Here is a 9,076-nt window from a genome sequence, read left to right as displayed (position 1 = left end):
GTGGGAACAATTAGACCATTTTCTGATGGCCCCAGGGGAGCCTTCCAGCGCCCAGAGGAGCCGACTAGTCCGCAAGTGCGCAGACAGTTCATTTGCTGAACGAGTGCGTGGGAGTGAGACTCTGCCGCGTTCTAGGGCACTTACTTGTCTCTTCCTGTGAAGTCCAGCTCCACGCCGCAGGGCAGGGATCCATTTCTCCTCAAAACCAGGAGTTTTGGTTCTGTCTCTGTCTCTACCTGTGGGGTGGGAAAAGTAATACCTCGCTGGGTCATTACAAGATTGAAATGTGATACTTTATAGCACTGGCAAAACCAGACTGATGAATGTTTTTCTTTATTTAAAAATAATTTTTAAATCAAGTGTGAGATGAGCCAGGTATAAAATACACTGCAGGCTGGGGATGGTGGCTCATGCCTGTAATCCCAACACTTTGAGAGGTCGAGGCGAGTGGCTCACCTGAGGTCAGGAGTTTGAGACCAGCCTGGCCAACTTGGTGAAACCTCGTCTCTACTAAAAGTACAAAAGTTAGCTAGGCGTGGTGGCAGGTGCCTGTAATCTCAGCTACTAGAGAGACCGAGGCAGGAGAATTGCTTGAACCTGGGAGGTGGAGATTGCAGTGAGCTGAGATTGCGCCACTGCACTCCAGCCTGGGCAACAGAGCAAGACTCTATCTAAAAAAAATAAAAATAAAAATGCATTGCAGTTTGGTGAAAGTTTCAAGTAAATCATGAACGTCTTTGATGATATAATTTGTTTTAAAATAGTAGTTCTGACATGTGCTCACTCATTTTAAATATCAGCCCTTCCCTGCATGCCACGGATTATACCCTTAGAACGACCTTTCAGTCCACAAGAGACCACATATCTGACAGTGGTCCTATAAGATTATAATGGAGTTGCCGGGCGCGGTGGCTCAAGCCTGTAATCCCAGCACTTTGGGAGGCCGAGGCGGGCGGATCACAAGGTCAGGAGATCGAGACCATCCTGGCTAACACAGTGAAACCCCGTCTCTACTAAAAAAAAATACAAAAAACTAGCCGGGCGAGGTGGCGGGCGCCTGTAGTCCCAGCTACTCGGGAGGCTGAGGCAGGAGAATGGCGTAAACCCGGGAGGCGGAGCTTGCAGTGAGCTGAGATCCGGCCACTGCACTCCAGCCTTGGCGATAGAGCGAGACTCCGTCTCAAAAAAAAAAAAAAAAAAAATTATAATGGAGTTAAAGCCATTAAATGGAGTTAAAGCCTGTTGCCATAGCCGTCATACAGTTGTAGTGCAATTACTTTTTCAACAAATGTAGTGTAACCTAAGTGTGCAGTGTTGATGAAGTCTACAGTAGTGTAAGGTGATGTCCTCAGCCTTCACATTCACTCACCACCCTCTCACTGACTTACCCAGAACAACGTCCAGTCCTGCAAACTCCATTCATGCTTGTGCCCTACACAGGTGCACCATTCTGTATCTTTCATACTGTGGTTTTACCGTACCTTTTCTATGTTTAGATATACAAAGACTTACCATTGTGTTACAACCACCTACAGCAGTGGTCCCCAACATTGTTGGCACCAGGGACCCATCTGGTGGAAGTCAGTTTTTCCACGGACCAGAGGGGAGTGATGGTTTTGGGATGATTCAAGCGCATTACATTTATTGTGCACTGTATTTCTATTATTGTTACATTGTTATATATAATGAAATAATTACCCAGCTCACCATCATGTAGAATCAGTAGGAGCCCTGAACTTGTTTTCCTGCAACTACACAGTCCCATCTGGGGGTGCTGGGAGACAGTGACAGATCGTTGGACATTAGATTCTCATCAGGAGCACACAACCTAGATCCCTCACACGAGCAGTTCACAATAGGGTTCACGCTCCTATGAGAATCTAATGCTGCCGCTGATCTGACAGGAGGTGGAGCTCACGATGGGGAGTGCCTGTAAATACAGATGAAGCTTCCCTTGCTAGCCTGCTGCTCACCTGCTGCTGCGTGGCCTGGTTCCTAACAGAACAATACCCCTCTGTGGCCAGGGGTTGGAGACCCCTGGCCTAGCACACTCAATACAGCAGCATGCTGCACAGGTTAAGTAACATGGCGCAGGAGCAACTGGCTATACCCCACATCGTAGGTGTGTGTGGGCTCTGCCATCTAGTTTGTGTAAGTACTCCCTGTGATGTTTGCACAATGGCAGAATTACCCGAGGACACATTTCTCGGAAAGCACCCCTTTTAAGCGACACATGACTGGCATCTTGCTTGGGGAGAATGATGTTGAGGATCTTGGGCTTGGAAATACCTAGGTTAGCCTAATTCCTTCTTGCTTTTCTTGTTACAGCCCCTCCTGGGTGAATATTAATTAACATGTTCACTAGGATTGAAAGGAAGGTCCCAGACTTTTCTTTCCTTTAGGAGGACAAGTTTTAAAAAAATGGAATTTATCTGTAAAGCTGGGTAGCTCTTATCCCTGACCCTAAAAAAATAGTTCGTTAGCCCCCCGCCCCCGCCCCCCGCCCTCACCGGGGAAGACTCTCTGGACTGGAGGACCGTGTTTCTTTCTAAATTCTCACACTATGAATGGCATGTGAAAATACTATCCACGTAGTTACCTATGTTTCAAAACAGTCTCTACTATCCAAAGATCAACACAGCACAAAAGTACCAAGAGTGGAAAATCTTTGGTGTGTAACAGCCTAACGGGAAAGGAGAAAACTGGGGAATGCAACAGGATCTGCAATTTGGGTGGCAGCTGGTGGGGCGGATGGGGGCGGACGCACCGCCCGCCTGGAGCCGCGCGAGGCTGCGCTCGGGGAGTTGATCAGCGGTCTCGCAGTGACACCTACAGGCCGCCGTGGCCGCGCACCTGCGGCAACCGCGTTCGACAGCGCCACCTGGCGGGAGCTGACCCCGGCCGGCCCGGGGAGGATTTTCTTTGTGTGAATTCAAGACAGAGGGGAGGAAAGTGCTCAGGACCTCTGAGGTGTGTGGTGTGGGCCGCTGGGGCTGGGACGCAGCCCAGGAGGAAGTGTCCGTGGGGTGTGCATACCTGCCCGTCCATCCTGTCCTCTGCACTGCCTGACCGTGCTCAGCCCAATGTGCCTTTCCCAGCTGGACTGTGGCTGGGCAGGGCCGTCGATGCTTTGAGAATGAATGCTGGCATTTTCTGCCTTTTACTAGCAGGGAAACAGGGGAGTTGGAGGAGTAACCAAGGTCGTAGCCTCCAGGAAGGCCTCCCGGACAAGCTGACTCCAGAACCAAAATACTCCCCCGCCTGCCTCCCAAAGGTGGTGGAATCTTTATCTTTGCCGCTCAGAACAGTCACATTCGGCTTCATCCCGACAGGGACTAGAAACCACGGCAGAGGGGTAGGCATCCTCACTCTGCCACCTAGGTGCTGTGTGTTGCTGGGCAAGTTGCTAACCTTCTCTGAGCCTCCATTTCCTCCGTGACAAATGGGCATGAAAGAGAACGTGCTCAGTGCTGCTCAGCACCACCTTCCCAGGGAGTTCGTCAGAAATGGCAGTCTCAGGCCCTGTCCCAAACACTGAGTCTCGCATCCTTGGGAGGTGGGGCCCAGCAATCTGTGTTTTAACAAAGCCCCCATGCGATTGTGATACTGACTGAGAACGTCCGCCTTCCGGGGTCACTGAAAGGACCAAATGAGATCACGCATGCAGGGTGCCTGGAAAATACTCAACACATGATTGATGATTGTTGTAATTCTCCACTCTAGACAGCCTGGCATGGGGAGGGCAGCGGTTTCTCTTTTCATTCCTTTTTTATATTGGTTATTACTTTTTTAACACAGGATCTCACTCTGTCACCTAGGCTGGAAGGAAGTGCTGTGATCACAGCTCACTACAGCCTTGACCTCCCCGGCTCAAGCCATCCTCTTGCCTCGGCTTCCTGAGTAGTTGGAACTACAGGTGCATGCCACCAGCTAATTTTTTTTTTTTTTTTTTGTAGAGATGGGGTCTCACTATATTGCACAGGCCGATCTTGAACTCCTGAGCTCAAGCACTCTTCCCACCTCGGCTTCCCAAAGTGTTGGGATTATAGGCGTGAGCCTCCACAGCCTGATATTTTTTAATTACAAAAGTAAGATATGCTGTTAAACACAGAATTACCATGTGACCCAGCAATTCCCCTCCTAATGTGCATCCAAAAGTTGAATGTAGGAACTCAAACAAATCCTTAGACATCAATGCTCATAGCAGAACTATTCACGATAGCCACAAGGTGGAAGCAACCACAATATCTGTCAGCTAATAAATGCATAAACAAAACGTGATACATTCATACAATGGAATGTCATTCAGCCATAAAGAATAATGAAGTCCTAAGACATACCACAACGTGGGTGAACCTCAAAAATGTTCTACTAAAAACCAGGTCCAAAAGGCTACATGTGCCTGGGCACAGTGGCTCACACCTGTAGTCCCAGGACTTTGGAAGGCCGAAGTGGGTGGATCACCTGAGGTCAGGAGTTCAAGACCAGCCTAGCCAAGATGATGAAACCTGGTCTCTACTAAAAATACAAAAATTAGCCAGATGCGGTGGCACGTGCCTGTAGTCCCAGCTACTCAGGAGGCTGAGGCTGGAGAATCACTTGAACTCGGGAGGCAGAGGTTGCAGTGAGCTGAGGTCATGCCTCTGTACTCCAGCCTGGATGACAGAGTGAGACTCTGTCTCAAAAAAAAGGGGGGGGTGGGGCAGATATTGTATGATCTGATTTATATGAAATATTCAGAATATGCAAATGTATAGACAGAAAGTCGATTGGTGGTCATCTAGGACTGGAGGGAGGTGTCTGGGATGAACGCAAGTGGGTATGGGGTTTCTTTTTGAAATGATGAAAATGTTCTGGAAATAGTGTGATGGTTGCACAACATTGTGAATGTACTAAATGTCACTAAGGATAAATGCTGTGTGTCTTTTGCCACGATAAAAAATAAAAGAAAGGCCAGGCACGATGGCATATTCCTATAATCCCAGCACTTTGGGAGGCTGAGGCAGACAGATCGCTTGAGCCCAGGAATTTGGCAACATGGTGAAACCCTGTCTCTATTAAAATATGTATATACAAAAAATTAGCCAGGCATGGTGGGGCGCTCCTGTAGTCCCAGCTACTCAAGAGGGTGAGATGGGAGCATCACTTGAGCCCAGGAGGTCGAGGCTGCAATGAGCCGTGATTGCACCACTGCACTCCAGCCTAGATGATGGAGTGGGACCCTGTCTCAAAAAAGGAGACTTGCTGGTTGTAACAATTCAGGGCTGTGTAAAACAGTTCTCTTGCCCTGAAGCAAGCAATGCTAACAGTTTGGAGGTATACCTTTGACATCATTATTTGTACTCAAATAAACATATATAGACACTGGATTTGCCTCTTTTTAAAATCGTGCTCATAACATTTCTTGGGCAACTTGCTGTTTTCCACTTAATGACACATCCCAGATATCCCTCATGTCTGTCCCCTGGCCTGTACATACAGATCAAGTCATGTTGTCGTAGCTGCAAAATGAGCCACCATCCCTCCCCGTTGTGGGCATGTAGAGTGTTTCCAAGCACCTGCCACCATAAACAGCAGTCACGAATATTTGCAAACAGGTCTCATTTTGTACAGGGGTCTCTGCCACCATAAACAGCAGTCATGAACATTTGTGAACAGGTCTCATTTTGTACAGGGGCTTCCTCTCTGTAGGATGGATTTACAGAAGTGAGGCCGCTGTGCTAAGTCATGGGCATTCTGAATATGTATTGTCAGATAGCAATCAATCCTGCGGGAAGATGGGAATCGACAGGCTCCCCTCTGCAGCGCTGACGTGTTTCCCAGGCACACACACGTGCACGCACACACACATACACACACACACACACCACAGCCCCAGATGTTATGAGTATTTATCATTTTTCCAATTGTAAATTGGTAATGCAAGCCAACCAAATGGGTAAAGCGTGACATTGTACTATGTCGGTTTCGGTTTGATTACTTTGACAATTGCTATGGTTGAATTCCTTGTTATTTGAGCAGGTTTTGGTACCTTGGGGAAGCAGGTGGTCCACAGATCCTTTCAGGATATAATGAGAGCTATGAAGGTTCTCCCCAGAAAATATATACAGACATGCACATTTTGCAGACAATTCCAGGGGTTTAGGCACAAAAGCCCATATGTGAGGCCCGTTTTCAAAGTGACGCAGACTGCGGCGTTTCTGACATTTCCAATGAACACAAACACGATTGTTTGTCTAAATGTTAATGGGTTTCTGTGCCCTCTGCTGGAAGCATCTGCAATCAGTGCGGCACTGCGGAGGCAGAGCCCAGTGACTGGAATTTTCCTCTTGCCTTAGAGCTGTTTTCCTCTCCTGCAGAACTGGCCCTGGAGTTTCAAGTTCAGAACGCACTTTTTGCAAGTAGCTGAGAAAGCCCTCTACTTCACACCCAAATCAGCAAACTTAAGGGAAATTATTTATCTCCCACTTTGGGGATTATTAGTTCTGGACAGAGACTCTTACTGTATAAGGTTTGCTGAAAATGCATGAGGCTATCTGGAGACAGGGGCTGGTGGGGGGCGGTGTATTGATTCCCAGTGAGTAAATATCTTAAACAAATTAAGTGGTTGTAGCAATAATAATAATAATAATGGCTACCATTGTTCAAGCGTCTGCTCCATGCCAGGCATTTAATCCCTCCAGTGACAGGGGCCAGGTTTTATTACCCGAGTATTACAGAGGAGGAAACTGATGCTCTGAGAGGTGCCATAGCTCGGCCCGATGCCACACAACTTGTGGTGGAGGAAAATTCTAAACCGGATCTGCCAGACTGCAAGCCCAGGCCCCTCCCACTGCATCTCTGGGTCTCGCTGACAGGGCTTTGGGTCTTGAGGGCACAATCCACATTGGCAGTCTCCTTTCACCAATGCAAAACCAGGTTGGGATGCTGGTGACGAGGCCCACGTGACGGATAAAGACTCTGAGGCTCTTGGGAGGTGACCATTTGGTCCAAGGTCACACAACTAGTAAGGAGGAGAGAAAGGGATAGAACCCTGGCCTGCAGTGCACTGAAAACAAGACAGTGCCGTTAAATCCCAGCAAAATACTGCTACCTAACCAAACACTGTGCTCTGCTGATGTGTTTTTAAGAGGGAGATTGGTGAGGGTCAGGGTGGTGTCGAAGCCATACTAGCACAAAAAGGAAACTTTCTCCTTGTGGATACGGAAAGGATTGAGAGCAATGTCAAAAGGGATTTCCTTTCCCACCCAGTGTTTCAGTGTCACTTAATATAGTGTCAGGGACCACCTGAAGTCCCCTGAGGCGCCACCAGTGAGATGCCCTCCCTGCTCTCTGGGAACCCCCGGGTTAGTGAATACGCTTCAGGCAAGGGAGTGCCCCAGGTCTGAGACTGAGTGAGGAGATGGTGGCAAGAGTCCAGCATGCAGCTGAAGGCCCCACGGAGTCATCTTCAGAGGGAAACCAGTAAGATGCAAGCCGAGATCTGTGCTGACCCCAAAACCCCTATCCCCACCTCTGCACAGGCAGCTCTTCCCCTCTCGTGACTGCAAGCCCAGCCCTACCTGGGGATGCCAGATGACGCAAAGGAACTGGATGTCATGGCCTGACAGAGCAGAGATGTGACTGACCACCATGCCAGACCACCTCCAGGGTCCAACAAAAATGTTTGAGATTGACCCCCTACACACTCAAAAAAAACTTTGTCTCCCAAAACGTGAAAAAAAAAAACCTTCAAAGTAAATGTTTAATGAAATATCTACAAAATGTAACGTCTCACCCAATAGTAACTCAATCCTTCTATGGCTCTGGACACATTTTATTTCGTAAGTGATACAGGATGGAGCACTCCCCGGGACCTATGAGTGTTCAGATGACCCTACCACAGACTGAGCAAAATGTCACCACGAAGAGTTTGGGACCTGCCCAATGTCTGGCCAAGTGTTTAATTGAATTGGAGGTAGATGAAGATAGAGTGCTTGCCCCCAGAATTTTACATATAGAAGTCAGGCAGTTGGTTCTCCAAACAATGAAGGCGGCTGGGCAGAGCTCCTGGCAAATGCACGACTCTGAGTAATGCCACTTGTTAAGTTAAAAGAGTGCCCGCATCACCCCCCTAACACCTCATTAGCTAAATGGATTGCCCCATTGGGTTGGGGTTGCTTAATATCTGCCTATTGACTTTGCAGAACGTCTGCCAAGAACAAGATCTCAGTTTTGACATAGCTGATGCTGAGGTATTTTTTTCCTCGGCTGTTATTTGTCAAACAGAGTGCTGAGCTGGGTACAGCCACATACACTGAGTGTAAAACCACATCATTAACACAGATCTTACTTGCTATGACAGCAGGAAGTGCAGCCAGTTAATTTGAAAGCCGACTCCAGTTCTTGGGATGGAAGTGGGAAAGGGGGGCCAGGATACGGCGCGCCATTTCCCATTCCCAGGAAAACTGCAATGGTCACAAGACCATTGCCACACATTTTGATTCCAAAAGTTGCTTAGAAGGTAGGGCTTTAGAAAAACATGAATGGTCTGTGGGAGGTGGGAGAGTGGACCCCATACGCCACCCAGCAAGACCCGTGGCTACTCCTTCACTGTGGCGTCAGAGTTTTGGATTGTTCCAGAGAGACTTGGATCGATTCTACCACGTTTCTCCATGAAATGGAGTTTGACAATGAGAGGCAGTCACATGGGTGTGCCCCGCATCTTCTCACTCTTTTTGTAGCAGACCACATTCTTCAAAAATTCAAGCCAAATTTTAAAAATCAAGAGAGATCTGGCCAGGTGCGGTGGCTCACGCCTGTAAATCCAGCACTTTGGGAGGCTGAGGTGGGCAGATCATGAGGTCAGGAGTTCGAGACCAACCTGGCCAACATGGTGAAACCCCGTCTCTACTAAAAATACAAAAATTAGCCAGGCATGGTGGCGGGTGCCTGCAATCTCAGCTACTCAGGAGGCTGAGGCAGGAGAATCACTTGAACCTGGGAGGCAGAGGTTGCAGTGAGCTGAGGTCATGCCTCTGTACTCCAGCCTGGATGACAGAGTGAGACTCTGTCTCAAAAAAAAGGGGGGGGTGGG

Source organism: Colobus angolensis, unplaced genomic scaffold (genome assembly GCF_000951035.1).
Source record: "Colobus angolensis palliatus isolate OR3802 unplaced genomic scaffold, Cang.pa_1.0 Scaffold156, whole genome shotgun sequence".
NCBI lineage: Eukaryota > Metazoa > Chordata > Mammalia > Primates > Cercopithecidae > Colobus > Colobus angolensis.
This window is presented reverse-complemented; position numbering follows the sequence as displayed.